We start from the raw sequence: 16,363 nt of genomic DNA, 5'->3' as shown, positions 1-16,363 counted from the left end.
CCTGAATTTGAAATATTTTTATGGCAGGCAGCAGAGCTAGATGACACTTAAATCTATAAAGATGAGTGGCTAAATAGTGTCAGATCCAGGATGTCTCCATAGTTATATGTCCCAAAATGAAAACGGGAGCACAACTGCTTATCCAGATCTAACAATGTTTGTTAAATAATTATGGCCCAACTTTCCTTATTGGAAAACTCTGAATTTCCTTATGTAAACTCTGAATTTCCTATCCTGGCATGGAAATTATTTTATTTGTGCTTTACTTTTCTGGTTATATTTTATATCCAGGAAAGCATATACATCCATTTCCCCCATAACTTTAAGCAGAAAGATTCTGGGACTTCAAAACAATTCCCCCTGGTTGGGTTTGGTTTTGTTTTGTTTTTTGTTTTTCTTTTTCTTGTTAAATTCAGTGGAGTGCACTTGAAAATATAAAATAGGCTATGGGAATCGCATGTTTGTGGATATCTGAGGCATGTCTTCCTCTGGCCCACTGTATTATCTAGACTGGACTTGGTGTTTGTGACTGCACGTGAACATGGCATTAGCCACTCATGCTGGGCTCGAGCACTACCATTTAGAGACCCCTGTAGGTTGTGGAGACAGTGAAATGGACTTGTGGCCAAGAGCCCCACAGGGTGAGCAATGCCAATTTTTACTGCATGGAGTGGCTATGCTGCCTGTGACAACAATGAATAGTTACTTATAAGGCACAGAGTGAAAATCTGTGGTAACCAAGAAGTGTTGGGGTTTAATTTTAGGAGAGAGTCAAGGAGAGAAATATCTCAACAATAAAATCCAAACTCCTAACCTAGGGCCTGTCAGGCCCTCAAAATCTTCCCAGTGTTTCTCCAAACTCATCACCTGCCAGCCTTGCCTTGCTTCCTTGGCTTTCAGCACGCTGACCTCGCAATTTTTCAAGCACGCCATACTCAGTACCGCCACAGGATCTTTGCACTTTCTGTTCTCTCTGGAGCACTCTTCCATGGGATCATCACATAGCAATTTCCCTGGCTTTAATGAGGTCCCTCCTCAAATTTCTTCTTCCTAGAGAAGCTGTTCCTCAAATACAATAAATATATTTAAAGTGGCCTCCTTTCTATTATCTCTATCCCCTGGTTCTTAGTTTATTATTTTATTTGTAATTTTTTTAGCACTTACCACTACTTGAAATTATGCTCTGCAGTATTTGTAACTTGTTTATTATCTTTCTCAATAAAATATAATTTCCTCTTAGGCAGAGAATTGTTTTCATTCCCTGCTGTATCCTCAGTACCTAGAAAATTGTCTGGCACATTATAAGTTCTATGTTTTACTTGAATGAAAAAAAAAAAAAAGTAAGTGTTGTGCCCACCAGAACTTGTCTCTGGATCCCAGCCAATGGATTACATTTATCTTTACCTACCAGCCCTAGGCTCATTGTTGTCCAGATTTGATTATTGTCTTTACAAGAAGCCTGTGTAAACCTCAGAACTAGACATGGTTTGTTTTCAAGGTCTCCTTTTTTTTAGTGTCCTGTATATTTTCTGACCCATCCCTATGGGTTTTTGGCTTCTTGTTTCCTTCTGGTCTTTTCTGCCTATTCTGTTTCTACAGGTTCTAGGCCCCTTGCTGCTAATTCTGACCCTGCAAGCCTGGCTGATGATTGGTGCCTGGACCCCAGGCTGGCAGTGAACTTAAGGGCCAGAAGAGGCCCCTTCTTTACACTGTATATCTGCTGACACTCCAGTGGGTTCTCTCCACCTGCTCTTGCTTATTAGTCATCCTGAACCCTTAGCTTTCATTCAAATATTTAGTCCAGCTTTTCCTTCACGTATACCTCCTCCAAAACCCAAGAATACTGTACCCTCCCATCCTGACACAGCTAACTTTCTGGAGAAAAATGCTCAGGGAAGTCTTATTGAAATTTAATTTGGGCTCTAAGCCTGAAAACAGTGTCAGAGCAGTAGAAATTCTACACACCAAAATATGCCTTTATCACCTATTGTATTTAAAAAATTTTTTTAAAAACATTTTATTTATTCATTCATGAAAGACACAGACAGAGAGGCAGAGACATAGGCAGAGGGGGAAGCAGATTTTCCACAGGGAGCCCAATGCAGGACTCGATCCCAGGACCCCAGGATCACACTCTGAGCCAAAGACAGACGCTCAACCACTGAGTCACCCAGGGGCCTCATCACCTACCATATTCTATCAAATTTCCTTTTGCTGCTTGGAAGTAAATCTGTTGCTCTTGGCCTATAGATAGACTTAGCGGATGTAGGTTGTCAAATTTCATTGTTAAAAGTACCTGGGTGGGAGTGGGGGTGGGAAATACCCGGAGGGATTCTTAGATGACAATATCCAGATCTGAACACCAGCCCCACTCTTTGGAGCTTATTTTGCTCACCAGCCTTTTATTTACATTTTAAAGTTATGTAATATGGAGTCCCGCATTGGGTTCCCTGTAGGAAGCCTACTTCTCCCTTTGTCTATGTCTCCCTCTCTCTCTCTCTGTCTTTCATGAATAAATAAATAAAATCTTTAAAAAAATAAAGAAAAGAAAACCTTCTAATATTCTGAGGCTTCCTTCTCAAGACTCACCAGTGAATATAAGTACCATGACACACTGAAAAACTGTGGTTTTATCTGTACCTCAGACAACCCGAGAGAATTATAATGGTGGGAAATAGAAATAAAATTAGAATGCTTAGAGGTTTCAGTCATTAGGCATCTGTTCAGGTCCTAATCCCTGGGTCCTGGGATCAAACCCTGTGTGGGGCTCCCTGATCAGTGGAAATCTTTTTAAATTATGAAATAGGGATGCCTGGGTAGCTCAGTGGTTGAGCATCTGCCTCTGGCTCAGGGCATGATCCTGGGTTCTGGGGATAGAGTCCTGCCTCGGGCTCCCTGCATGGAGCCTGCTTCTCCCTCTGACTATATCTCTGCCTCTCTCTGTGTCTCTTATGAATAAATAAATAAAATCTTTTAAAAATTATGAAATAAAATAAAAATACAACAATGGCAATAATAACTACCCTTTCTTTTCTTTTTTTTTTTTAAGATTTTATTTATTTATTTGAGAGAGAGAGGATGTGAAAGAGAGACCTTGAGTGGGGTGAGGGTCAGAAGAAGAGGGAGGAGCAGACTCCCTGCTGAGCACAGAGCCTGATGCAGGACTTGATCCCAGGACCCTGTGATCACAACCTGAGCCAAAGGCAGACACTTAACCAACTGAGTCATCCAGGCTTCCATAAACTACCCTATTTTCATGATATAAGAAAAGAGTGCAAAGTGTGCCAGACACATATTTCTATACCTCTTCATAGCTCCTTCCAGGACTTGCATGGCCTCATTGACCAACTCCTTTTGATAAAACACTTCAGATCTTGATAATAAAGGTAAAACACAATGTGATCATTTTTCCTGTTGGAACTTTCTGCCTGTGGTCTGCTTGGAAAGTATAAAAGTTGAAGCTGTCACAATGAAATAAAGAAAAAGAAAAATGACTATGTGAAATTATTGTGGAAGAAGCAGTTTGGGAAGTGCCTGAATGTCAGCTTATTTGACAGGAGCTTGGCTTTTAAATTTTAAAGTGGTGACAGCTTAACATGCTTCCATCGTTAATCAAGCAATTAAAAGTTATGTAATATTGTCTGCTTAGGAAACTTAAATCATAAATTGCTGTGAATTTTTAGAATTTTGAGTCTCAGTCCTTATTTCTATGTTTAGACAGGATTAGATTGATGATATCTCAGCAAATAAGTATCTGCTTGTTAAAAAAAAAAATTCTCTACTATTCTTGTCACTTTTCTTTACATCTACTAGAAGGTTTTATCTGAGATTCCAGCTCTTGGTATCAATGGAAAAGTCATGGGAAAATCACAAATCTCTTTGTAATTTATATTTTTAAAAATGATTTTCATTACATGTTGCAATACATTTATTTATGTATTTAGCTAACTATCTAGTTAGTTATCTTAATCTGGTGAATATGGAGAAATGAGTAGTTGAAAGATATAAGAAGTAGAAGTCTGTATGTCATAAGTTAGGTATTTAAGAGGCATAATAGATGAATCAAAATACAAGATACAAGTTTTTACTAAGCAGTATTGAATGGCCAAAGGAACAGAATGTGAAGAAAGAAAAAAAGTGCAACTTCTCCTTTCAATAAAATGGGGTAGTTGTGTTTTTCCCTGTTTTCCCTCTAAAAACTACTAACTCCCCTGGACATTAGATATCAAATAAGCATGCTCAAGATTCTAAAATGTGGTGAGCAGACAGCGGATCAGGTAGGGTCCTCAAGATTGAGGAACCACATGGGGGTGAGTCCCTGTGTTTGCTTTGTGCATTATATACCCCTGATTGAGAAAGAAGATGGAACCTGATATTGCCAACAGGCAAACAGAAAAAGCCCCAAGAAAATTCCTCTCTTTCTAGCCAAAGAGGATGGAAGGAGTAGGGGAGCAAGACAGAAAGGTTTGAGAAGATAACAAGACCACTAAGCCAACTCCCCTAACTCCCAACAAAGACTGAGAGTGGAGTGTAAACCTTCACCATGTGAAAGGCACATACCCCCTCCTCCATGAGCGTGATGTCAAAGAAGGAGCCAGATGACAAAAAGCCCTCCCACTGTGGTCTCAGTAAGTGCTCCTCTCCAGGGAGCCTAATCTTCCACCCCCATCGTGGTAATGAGGCCAAGAAGACCATCCTTTACCCCTGCACCCCACACACAGTGTCAGTGGGGCTGTCCTCCTCCTTTCAGCAAGGGGAAATTAGTAGGATACCATGTGGGGAGCCTGAACTCCTCAGTGCAGCATGAACTTCAATCTTCTCCCACCACTGTAATGGAGGCCCAGGGGGGAACCTGGAATTTTACTTGTACTGGGCTTTAATGAGGTAGAGTGATGTCATAGGAGTCCTGATAGAACACAAAATCTAAATGAGATCCATAACCTTATACCATAATATCCAAAATGACCATATTTCAATTAAAAAAAATCACTTGGTACATCAAAAACCAGGATGATGTCAAACTGAATGAGACAAGACAATCAACAACTGCCAACACAGAGATGACACAGAATGGCTAAACAAAGTTCTCCAAACAAAAAGGAAATTATAAAAAAAAAGGACTCTTGAAATATTAGGAAGGAAGAGAACACAAAGATATAAAAATATGAATAAATACAAGTAGCCTCTGCTCCTTGTGAGTTTTCTTAATTATGTTTGATAGCTGAAGCAAAACTACAACCCAAATATGGTTCCCAATGTTTATAGATGGGAGAGGGTAAAGGGCCATAAAGGAGGTAAGTTTTCTATTCTTTACACAAATGGGTAAAACACCTATAAGACTAGACTTTAATAAGTTATATGTATTTAACATATACCTAGAGTAACCTCTAAAAAATCTATACAAAGAGGTACACTTAAAAACACTGTAGATAAATCTAAATGGAATTCTAAAAATCTAATCTAAAAAGTCAAATAATCCCAAAGAAGGTAGGTAAAAGAAAACTGGCAAACAAAAATCAAAGAGAACAAGCAAAACAAAAAATAAAATGGAAGACTTAAGCTTTAATATATCAATAATTCATAACAGTAAATGATCTGAATGTACCAATTAAAAGACTGGCACAATGAATAAAAATAAAACCCAGTTACATGCTGTCTATAAGAACCACACTTCAGATATAATGACATAGGTATGCTTGGATTAAAAGGATGAAAAAAGGGCAGCCTGGGTGGCTCAGTGGTTTAGCACTACCTTCGGTCCAGGGCATGATCCTAGAGACCCGGGATCGAGTCCCACATTGGGTTCCCAGCATGGAGTCTGCTTCTCCCCGTGCCTATGTCTCTGCCTCTCTCTCTCTTCTCTGTGTGTGTGTGTCTCTCATGAATAAATAAATAAAATCTTTTAAAAAATATTTAAAAGGATGAAAAAAAGATAAACTGTGCAAAAATTTAAAGAAAGCAGGAGTGGTCATATTAATATCAGATAAAATAGACTTCTGAGCAATACCTGCAACAAGAAGGGATATGACATGATAAAGTGGCCAATCCACCAGAAAGATACGGTGATTGCAATTTGCACAATGAAAAAAAGAGCTGTAAATTATATGAAGGAAAATCGTATAGGGATGCCTGGGTGGCTCATTGGTTGAGTGTCTGCCTTTGGCTTAGGGTGTGATCCCGGAATCCCAGGATCAAGTCACACATCAGGCTTCCTGCATGGAGCCTGCCTCTCCCTTTGCTTGTGTCTCTGTTCTTCTCTCTCTCTCTCTGTCTCTCTCTGTCTCTCATGAATAAATAAAATCTTAAAAAAAGAAAATCTTAAAGAACTGAAAAGGGAAATAGACAATCTACAGTTACAGTTGGAGATCTCAACATCCCTCTCTCAATAACTGATAAAACAACCAGACAGAAAATCATCAAAAATATGGAAGAACTTAGCAATACCACAAATAAACAAGATCTAATAAATGTTTATACAATACTCCACCTAACAACAGTGGGACATACATGCTTTTCAAGAGTGCAGGGACCAGACACCAAAATTGTCCATATCTTGGGATATAAGGCAAACCTTGACAAATTTAAAAGCATTAAAATCATATGGAGTATGTTCTCTGTCAACATACTACATTGAAATCAAACTAGAAATTAAGTAAATAAATAAAATCCTTTAAAAAACTAGAAATTAATAATGGAAACATAACAGAGACATCTCTAAACACTTGGAAACCAAAGTATACCTCTAAAGATCCATGAGTCAAAGACAGTGTATCAAGAGAAAACAAAGAAACAAACATGCACACACACATTGAACTAAATAAGATGAAAGAACATTCAAAACTTGTGGGATGCAGCTAAAGAATTATAAAATAATTTTTTAAAAATATTTTATTTAGTTGAGAGTGAACAAGAGTGTGAGAGAGCAGGAGTTAGGGGAGAGAAGCAGAAGGAAATGAAGAAGCAGACTCCTTGCGGAGCAGGGAGCCAGATGCAGGGCTTGATCCCAGGACCCTGGGGTCATGACTTAAGCTGAAGGCAGACACTTAACCAACTGAGCCACCTAAGTGCCTCTTAAGGAAAATTTGTAACACTAAATGATTACACTGGAAAAGAGGGAAAGCCTCAAATCAATGATATAAGCTCTCACCCCCAAGAAACTAGAAGAAATTTATCCAAAACTGAAGGAAGGAAATAATTAACATAAGAGAAAAAATTAAGAAATTGAAAAGAGAAAAACAATAAAGAAAAAAGTTGGTTCTTGGAAAAGTTTGATAAAATTGATAAAGTTCCAACAAAACTGACCAAAGAGAGACAAGAAGCAAATCATAAATCTCAGTGGGATTGGAATGAAAACAGGATGTATCACTATAAACCCCACAAAAATGAAGGCAAATAAGGAAAATATAGTACAAGAAATCCTCCACTCATAAATTTGGCAACTTAGATAAAATGGCACCAATTCCCTGAAAAGTATCATCTATAACTCACCTTATGTGAGATAGAGATTATTCCTGTAACTAATAAGGAAATTGAATTTTTAATTAAAAATCTTGGGATGCTTGGATGCCTCAGCAGTTGAGCGTCTACCTTCAACTACGGGCATGATCCTGGGATCTAGGATCAAGTCCCACATCGAGGTCCTTGCAGGGATCCTCTGCCTGTGTCTTTGCCTCTCTCTCTTCCTCTGTGTCTCTCATGAATAAATAAATAAAATAAAATAAGAAACTTTCGAAAAAGAATTCTTCATTACTATATAGTTTCACTGGAGAGTTCTTCCAAATGTTTAAGGAGTTTATACCAATCTTACATAATCTTTTGCAGAAAACAGAAGAGGAAAAAACATTTACCCTCATTCTCTGATTAAAAAAACAACAGAGGGACACAGTATAAAACCAGAAATAAAAACCAAAAGCTATGAACCTGTATCATTCATGGATACAGTTACCAAAAGTGTTAATAAATTATTAGCAAACAAAATTAAGCAGTATATAAAAGGAATTACACATCTTGACCTAGTGGAGTTTATTACATGGATGCAAGATTAGTTCAATTTTGAAAAATCAGTGTTACTCACCTTATTATCAGGCTAAGGAAGAAAGATCACATAACTTTATCAACTGAAGCAGAAAAACCATTTGACAAAATTCAACAATTATTGATTACAACTCTCGGAAAAATAAGAATAGAGGGGAACATCCTCAACTTGATAAAGAACATTTATTTTTTAAAAATTTAGAGGTAACATCATATTTAATGGTGAAAGATTAAATGCTTTCCATCTGTGACAGGAAACAAGCAAGGATGTTTGCTCTCACCATTGCTATTCAACATTGTAATGGAAGTTTGAGCAAGCATCATAAGATAAGAAAAAAAGTAACAAAAGTCCTATAGATCAGAAAGGAAGAAATAAAGCTGTTATTCGCAGATGAGATGATAGTCTATGTAGAACAAACACCTCAAGGAATCTATAACAAGATTGGAAATAATAAGTTAATTCAGCAGAGTCACATGTCAACATACAAATATTCACTACGTTTCTGTATACTAGTATACTATATATAGTTTATTTCTATATACTAACAATAAACACATGGAAACTGAAATGAATTATGTGATACCATTTATAATTGCTCAAAAGAAATGAAAAGTTTGCATGTATGTTAACAAAACATATATAGGACTTGTATGCTGAAAGCTACAAAATGCTAGTGAGAGAAATCAAAGATCTAAGTAAATGGAAAGATATACTGTGTCTTTAGAAGAAAGACTCAACAGTCTAATCTAACTTCTAATCTAACAGTAGATTAGAAGACTCAACAGAGTAAACTATGTTAATTATACCCAAACTGGTATATATATATATATATATATAGCATTTCCTATAAAAATATCAGCAAGGATTTTTTTTTTTTGGTAGAAATCCCTTCTTTTGTTGAGATAGATAAGATTACTCCAAAATACATATAGAAAAGCAAAGGAACTAGAATAGTTAAAAGAACTTTGAAAAAAAAAAAAAAGGAAATGGGAAGAATTATACTATCTGATTTCAAGACTTGCAGTAATCAGGACTGTATGGTATTGGTGGAGACAGATCCATGCAACAGAACAGAGAACCCAGAAGTAGCCACCCACAAATACAATCAACTGGTGCTGTTCTTGTTGTTTTTTACATTGCAAAAGCAGTTCAATGGAAGAAAAGTCTTCTCAACAAATTGAGTCAGAGAGGCACCTGAGTGGTTCAGTTAAGTGTCTGCCTTAGGCTGGGTTCCTGATCCCAGGGTTCTGGGATTGAGCCTCGTGTCAGGCTCCTTGCTCAGCAAAGAGCCTGCTTTCTCCCTCTCCTGCTCACTTGTGCTCTCTCTCTCTCTCCTTCAAATAAATAAAATCTAAAAACAAAAATGAATTGTGTGGGAGAAATAATACATGCATATCCAAAAAGAAATCCATAACTAAAAAACTTTTTAATTAAAAAAACTAGCCCCAACCTAAACCTCACACTTTGTACAAGGATTAACCTCAAATTGATCATAGATTCTTGCTGCCACATCCATGAGCATGCTGGGAGCACTAAAGGACAAGCCTTTTCTCATACAACTAACTGACCCCTTGGACTTCCCTCCTTCTCTCTCTCGTTTTAAAAATTTTATTTATTTATTAATGAGAGACATACAGAGAGAGAGAGAGAGAGAGACAGGCTGAGGGAGAAGCAGGCTCCATGCAGGGAGCCCAACATGGGACTCGATCCCAGGTCTCCAGGATCACACCCCGGGCTGAAGGCAGCGCTAAACTGCTGAGCCACCTGGGCTGCCCTAACTCCTCTCCTTTCAAATCCTGGTTGACCTCTTTCAACAAACTGTACTTAAGCCAGAAGGAACATAAGGAACATAATAAGGTTATATATACAGTAATACCTTATTAGCTGAGTCCCGATACTCAAAAGCTGCTATAATATGGATGATAGGTGATCTGATACACCGAAAGAATGAAGGACTTATAACTGATGTCCCAATAAGAAAGGGAACTTTGTTCATGTCATACTCCCTGCTAAAGACTATCTCCTGCCAAAGAGCAGCCAGGGGTATGACCCAGGGCAGCATGGGGAAAGCCAGACCCTTGTCCCTATTCTTGAGGGACAGGTGGCTTGTATATTTCATAGACCATTGAAGGAGGACATCTTTTGAGATTCTAGCCCTTCATAATTTGGACAGTATTTTGAGATATAAAAATTTAGTTGGAAATCTAACCTCTGAGAATTATAAATTGAAAGACAAAAAATTACCTAAACGTAGTAACAGAAATAGATCCTGATTAGAACTAACATCTACTGAGCGCTCTACCAAAAGCCTGGTGGAATGGATACAAGTATTATTGCTATGTTACAGATAAAACCAAACGACACACCCTAGGTCAGAGGGCAAGTAAGTGGAGAAGTAGGATTTGAACTTAGGGCCACTCCTGCTCCTCACCACTGTTGGGTACTGACAGAGGCAACCTTTCCTCATGCAGAACTATGTGATAAGTGAATGGGGAGAGACCTAGAAACACTAGAAACTGTATTTCATACATCAACACTTAGATTTTGTATTTCATACATCAACATCAATTTTAAAAAAAAAGAAAAAAGAAAAAGAAGAGGAAATCAATATAGAGTTGCCAGTATTTATTGTGCCAAGAAAAAATATTGTTAAAGACAAGGATATTTTAACATCAAAATGTGTTAGAAGGATATAACTTAATAAAAGAAAGTCCTTTAAATTGAAAAGATTAGTTTTAGGAAAATCTTACTGCAGCAATTTTTAATTTTTTTCTCTCTTTTTTTAACTTAACTACAAATCAGTAAAAATGTTGTCACAGCTCAGCACAGGTCTACAGACTGTCATTTGAAAAACAGTAGTTTAAAGATGATGGAGAAATTCATGTGAAAGGTATAGAGAATCTGATCAAGACAAGACAAAAAATGTAGCCGTTTCATGTGGTTAAGAGTTGGCACAGTTCTGTTTGGAGCCATAGAAGTTAATATCTCTCCAGCCCTGTAGAACCTTTTAACATGAGCCCTTGAAGCATCTTATGTGTGGCCATTGGAAATACTCTGCGGACAGAAAACCAGGAAATATTTCGTCTTATTCCTATTCACAGATTTAATCCTGAACTGGATGCTTTAACTTTTTCAAACCAAATTCATCTTGGTCTTTATTTTCACAGTCTCTAATTTATGCTAACTTTGGTTTCAAGTTGTTCTTTAGAATTCAATGGCCAAGTCTTGCCTTCTAAGACTTTGGCTCCCCTTCCATCATAATTCAGATTTCCCTACAGGCTCAAATGTTGTAGATTGCTTTGGGTAAACCATCCCCCTCAGCTCTACCATTCTAGGAATCCTTATCACAGGACCACACCCCTGGCAGGCAGCTTGACCACCTGTTTTACTTCTGTTTCATAGGAAGGAAATAGACAGTAACAGAAACTTATCTTTATCTTATATAAAAGGGTTGGCACAAAACCTACATTAAGCTAATCAGATTGTCCACTAGGAATTCAGAATTTGAATATCTACCCTAGTAGCACAGGGCAGAAAAATCATTACAGCTGAATCATTCTAATCATAGCACCTTGAAGAGATTGTATTTTATTTATGAAAAGTAGGTTCTCAGAGTTGCCCTGCTTCCTGTTTTTCTTGATTTAGTCTTTTTCTTCTGTTCTCTGCTGTTGTAGAGTCTTCCAGTTTTGCCATCTGCTTCTTCACTGACGCTTCTGCTTTCTTAAGTGGAATCTTACCATCAGATGATAACAGTCAAATACTCTAGCAGATACACTTTATTATTCATAATATTCATAATGAAAATTGCTAAGGTTTATTGAGGCCTTACCAGACCAGCGTTGTGTGAAGTGTTCTGTATGTTTCCTAATCTCCACAATGACCTCAGGAAATGATGATACCTAACATCCTTGACACTTTCCTGGTGAGCACATCAAGGTTTAGAGACGGAAATTGTTTTATCTGAAATTACGATACTACTGGGTAGAGGAGACGGGTTTGAATTGCAGGTCAGTCTGACCTCTGACACTGCCTCTAGTCGTGACATGTGTGCTTCGTTCTGATTCTGTGGTACAAGCAAGATCTTCTCAATAAAATGTATAAATCTTGGAATTAGGGCAGCCTGGTGGCTCAGAAGTTTAGCGCTGCCTTTGGCCCAGGGCCTGATCCTGGAGACCCAGGATGGAGTCCCACATCAGGCTCCCTGCATGGAGCCTGCTTCTCCCTCTGCCTGTGTCTCTGCTTCTCTCTCTCTCTGTTTTTTTTTTTTTTCATGAATAAATACATAAAATATAAAAAATAAATAAATCTTGGAATTAATAACACCCTTTTCTGATAGCATTCTGATTATTTGAGCTCTTGGTTTAAGACCCATACTGAAGAAATAAAGTGTGGAGAATTTCTTTCAGCATTGCCTTATTATTAAAGCCATTTTCCCTCTTTTTGATAGATATGACATATATTGCACAAAGAACACATCTAGGCATCTAGAGCAGGCTGCGATACTCCATGATAGGCCAGAGGAGAGTGTAGGAGGGAAAAGGTACATGGCAGGGTCCTGATTATACTCAACCAACAAATGTTAACTTAGTACTTATTCTTTATGTTGTACAGTACTAGGCACTAGAAGTACAGAGCAGAAAAATACCTAGCTCTATGCAGCCCAAAGAGTTCATGGTCAAGTGGGTTAAGAGGTAAATAAACTAGAAAAATCATTGAAGTATATAACAATTAAAGTAATAAATATTTCAATTTAATTACAAATTTTGATTTATATAAGTATACTGTAACTTATGCTCCACACATAAAATATTCAAATAAACACATTACAATGTTATATCAATGGCTAGAAAAAAATTGCTTAAACTGAAATAATCCTTTGACAATGACTAAAAATGGACAGTATACCCAATGGCTAAAAATGGACAATATGCCCATTTTTATACAATAATAATGATATCTGAAATGTTGCAATGGTTGTAAAAATGGTTTTACCAGAACAATAAAGTTATATTTAATGGGAAAGTATTTAATACATTATCTAACATCAGTTTTAAAATATAAATTTAAATTAACTATAATTAACTAAAATTAAAAATTCATTTTCTCAGTGGCATTAACCATATTTTAAGTGCACAGTATCCACAAAAGAGTGCTTACTACATGGTTAAATAGTATTTCAGTGTGATTCACATTTTCTCACTGATATCACACTGTGTATGAGAGAGCTAAATTTGAAGTCCAAGGAGGGAAATGTTTATTCATGACCTAGCTATGCAGATACGAGAATTTTTCTTGAAATAAAAACTTTCTATAATACACATCAAAATAATGATTTTTGGGATGCCTGGGTGGCTCAGCATTTGAGCGTCTGCTTTCAACTCAGACTGTGATACCAGGGTCCTGGAATCGAGTCCCTCATCAGCGGGAGCCTGCTTCTCCCTCTGCTATTTCTCTGCCTCTCTCTGTGTCTTTCATGAATAAGTAAATAAAATCTTAAAAAAATGATTTTATAGAATTTTTTGACATGACTCAATATGCAGAAGATTTTAATTATAATTCACAGAGTTATATAAATTGACTATAAGAATTACAGGAAAAACTTGAAGATTTTTTTGTGGATATTTGTAAATGTAGAGCTGCTTTTCAAATTTATGCAATTATCTTTAGAATTTGCAATTATTACTAAGTTGAGATAGGGAGAAATTTACTAAAGTTGGAAAGTGGTTATGTTTTTTGCTTCAAAGTCAAATCTATTCTGTAAACATCACAAACTAGTTTTGTCAATGTGGATGGAAATATGAAACAATGATTTTTGGTACTCATTCAATTTTACTGGAAAATTAAGTATGTTTCAAACATATTGAATAGCTAAAACTACTTTAACTGCAAATTTTATTTATTTATTTATTTATTTATTTATTTATTTTATTTATTTATGTTAAAGATTTATTTATTTATTCATGAGAGACACAAACTGAGAGAGAGAGGCAGAGACATAGGCAGAGGGAGAAGCAGGCTCCTTACAGGGAACCCTCAATGGGGGACTCAATCCCGGATCCCAGGATCATGACCTGAGCCAAAGGCAAGTGCCCAACTGCTAAGCCACTCAGGCGTCCCAAATTTTATTAAATTTAAAGACAGATAAAACATTTTAATGAAATTTAGCATGTGAATTGAAACATGTTGTGTAAAAGATGGTGATATTAATTTATAATAAGAAATCTATTTGATTTTCCTTCATGGTTCCTGGCACATGGCCCCTAAAAGTTTTGTGATTTCTTAAGTAATGACAACTATAGGGGAACCTTTTGTTTCTTGCTTGTGAAATAGCTCTAGAAGAGAAAAAGGCGAAATTGTTATTCATAAGAAGCTCCTTTTCCACTACACCTGAATTGATGATAATGCAGTGACTCTTGGAAAGCCCCTAAAAATGGGTTCTGGTTGTCCAAGAAACCAACCATGGTTAGAAGGTTGGAATTTTCAGTCCTACTGAGGTCTGAGACAGGGACTGTAGGTTGGTTGATCACCAATAGCCAATGATGTAATCAACCATGTCTACATAATGAAGACTCCATAAAAACTCAAAAGGACAGATTTCAGAGAAGTTCCAGCTTAATAAACACACAGAGGTGCTAGGAAGTGGCATACCAAGAGAACATGGAGGCTCTACACCCCTTTTCCACATATCTTGCCCTATGTATCTCTTCTATCCAGGTATCCCTGATTATATCCTTTTATAAAAAATTGGTAATCTAGGAACTAAATGTTTTCCTGAGTTCTGTGAGCTGCTCTAACAAAGTAATCAAACCCAAGGAAAGGATTGTGAGATCCTCTGATTTATAGCTAGTTGGCCAGAATCACAGGTGACAATCTGGATTTGGGATTGGCACCTGAAGTGGGGAGAGGCAGTCCTGAGGAATCTGATACCACCTCCAGGTAGGTAGTGTCTGAATTGAGTCAAATTATAGGGTATAGCAGCTGCTGTAGCAGAATTTTTTGAAGTGTGGGAAACTCACACAGTTGGTATCAGAAAGTGAAATAGTTTTGTGGCAGAGTATTGAGAGTAGACACTTAGGAGGAGTGGTCTTTTCCTTCACAAATACACATTACATTTTGAAGATTTTATTTAAAAACCTAAAATATAGTCATTAGGGGATCCCTGGGTGGCGCAGCGGTTTAGCACCTGCCTTTGGCCCAGGGCGCGATCCTGGAGACCCGGGATCGAATCCCATGTCGGGCTCCCGGTGCATGGAGCCTGCTTCTCCCTCTGCCTGTGTCTCTGCCTCTCTCTCTGTGTGTATCTCTGATGAATAAATAAATAAAATCTTTAAAATATATATATAGTCATTAATAACTTTCATTTTGATTATGTGATGAGAAATAATACTTTGAATATAGTAGATTAAATAATATGTATTACAAAATTAATTTCATCTATTTTTACTTTTTATAATGTGGCTACTAGAAAATTTAAAATTACATATGTGGTTTGTATTATATTCCTATTGGATAAAACTGCTCTAGAGCATAGGGTGAGGTTAAAAACAACTTTTTAAAATGTGCATAGCACATCTGGCAACACAAATGGAAACACAGATAAGGAAAAAAGATGGAAATGAGGGAGAGGGATCAGTGAGGAAAACATTTTATGAAGGAAACAGTGAAAATATCAAATACCATGGAGAGGTTAATTAAGATGTAATGGAGGGGGATAAAAAGAATATTCCTAATTGTTTTGGAAGGAGGACTTGATTCTGCTAAATGGAGATCTGCTAGTTCTTTTAGGTTTGCTAAGCTTACTTAGGTAGGCCCAGTGCAGTGTTTGGGGAGGACTGGAAAGTCCTTCACCTAACATCAGGGAAGAATTTGGTGTCTCTGTGGTGGAGGAAAGTAGGGCCAAGAGACATGTAGGAAAGATAAATGGGAGAGATCAGAGGGGAAGGAAGAGAGAAGAGCTGGTGAGATGTCTCGACACTAAATGACAATGGGATGGAGGAATGGTGTACTGGTTCAGTGATGAAGAAGCTGAAGGGCTCAAAAGAAGGATGACTAATGTTATATATGAAGTTGTTTGCTTTGGCTCAGTGTAATCTATCTCTTGTGTTTTGGCCAAACTATCAGTACATTCTACTGCCCATATACAGACCTATACGAGTGTATTTTGTATAAATAACAGAAAACGATTACATTGCAAGCATGGATTGTTGTGATATAAAACAACATACATAGGTTGTAAAATGCTCCACATAACTGAGTTGAATGAGGCCATGAATCCAGGATCACAGTGAGCCTGAAAAGATGGGAGTGTTTTCTGTCCGGGGGAATGGA

The 16,363-nt window shown here is 37.2% G+C and overlaps 1 pseudogene; it reads left to right on the top strand.

The window, feature by feature from the left end:
* The first annotated feature begins 541 nt into the window (after positions 1 to 541).
* Positions 542 to 16,363, top strand: part of LOC121498627 — an 81,018-nt pseudogene continuing 65,196 nt past the window's right edge.

This window comes from Vulpes lagopus, chromosome 9 (assembly GCF_018345385.1).
Source record: "Vulpes lagopus strain Blue_001 chromosome 9, ASM1834538v1, whole genome shotgun sequence".
Classification (NCBI taxonomy): Eukaryota; Metazoa; Chordata; class Mammalia; order Carnivora; family Canidae; genus Vulpes; species Vulpes lagopus.
This window is presented reverse-complemented; position numbering and strand designations above follow the sequence as displayed.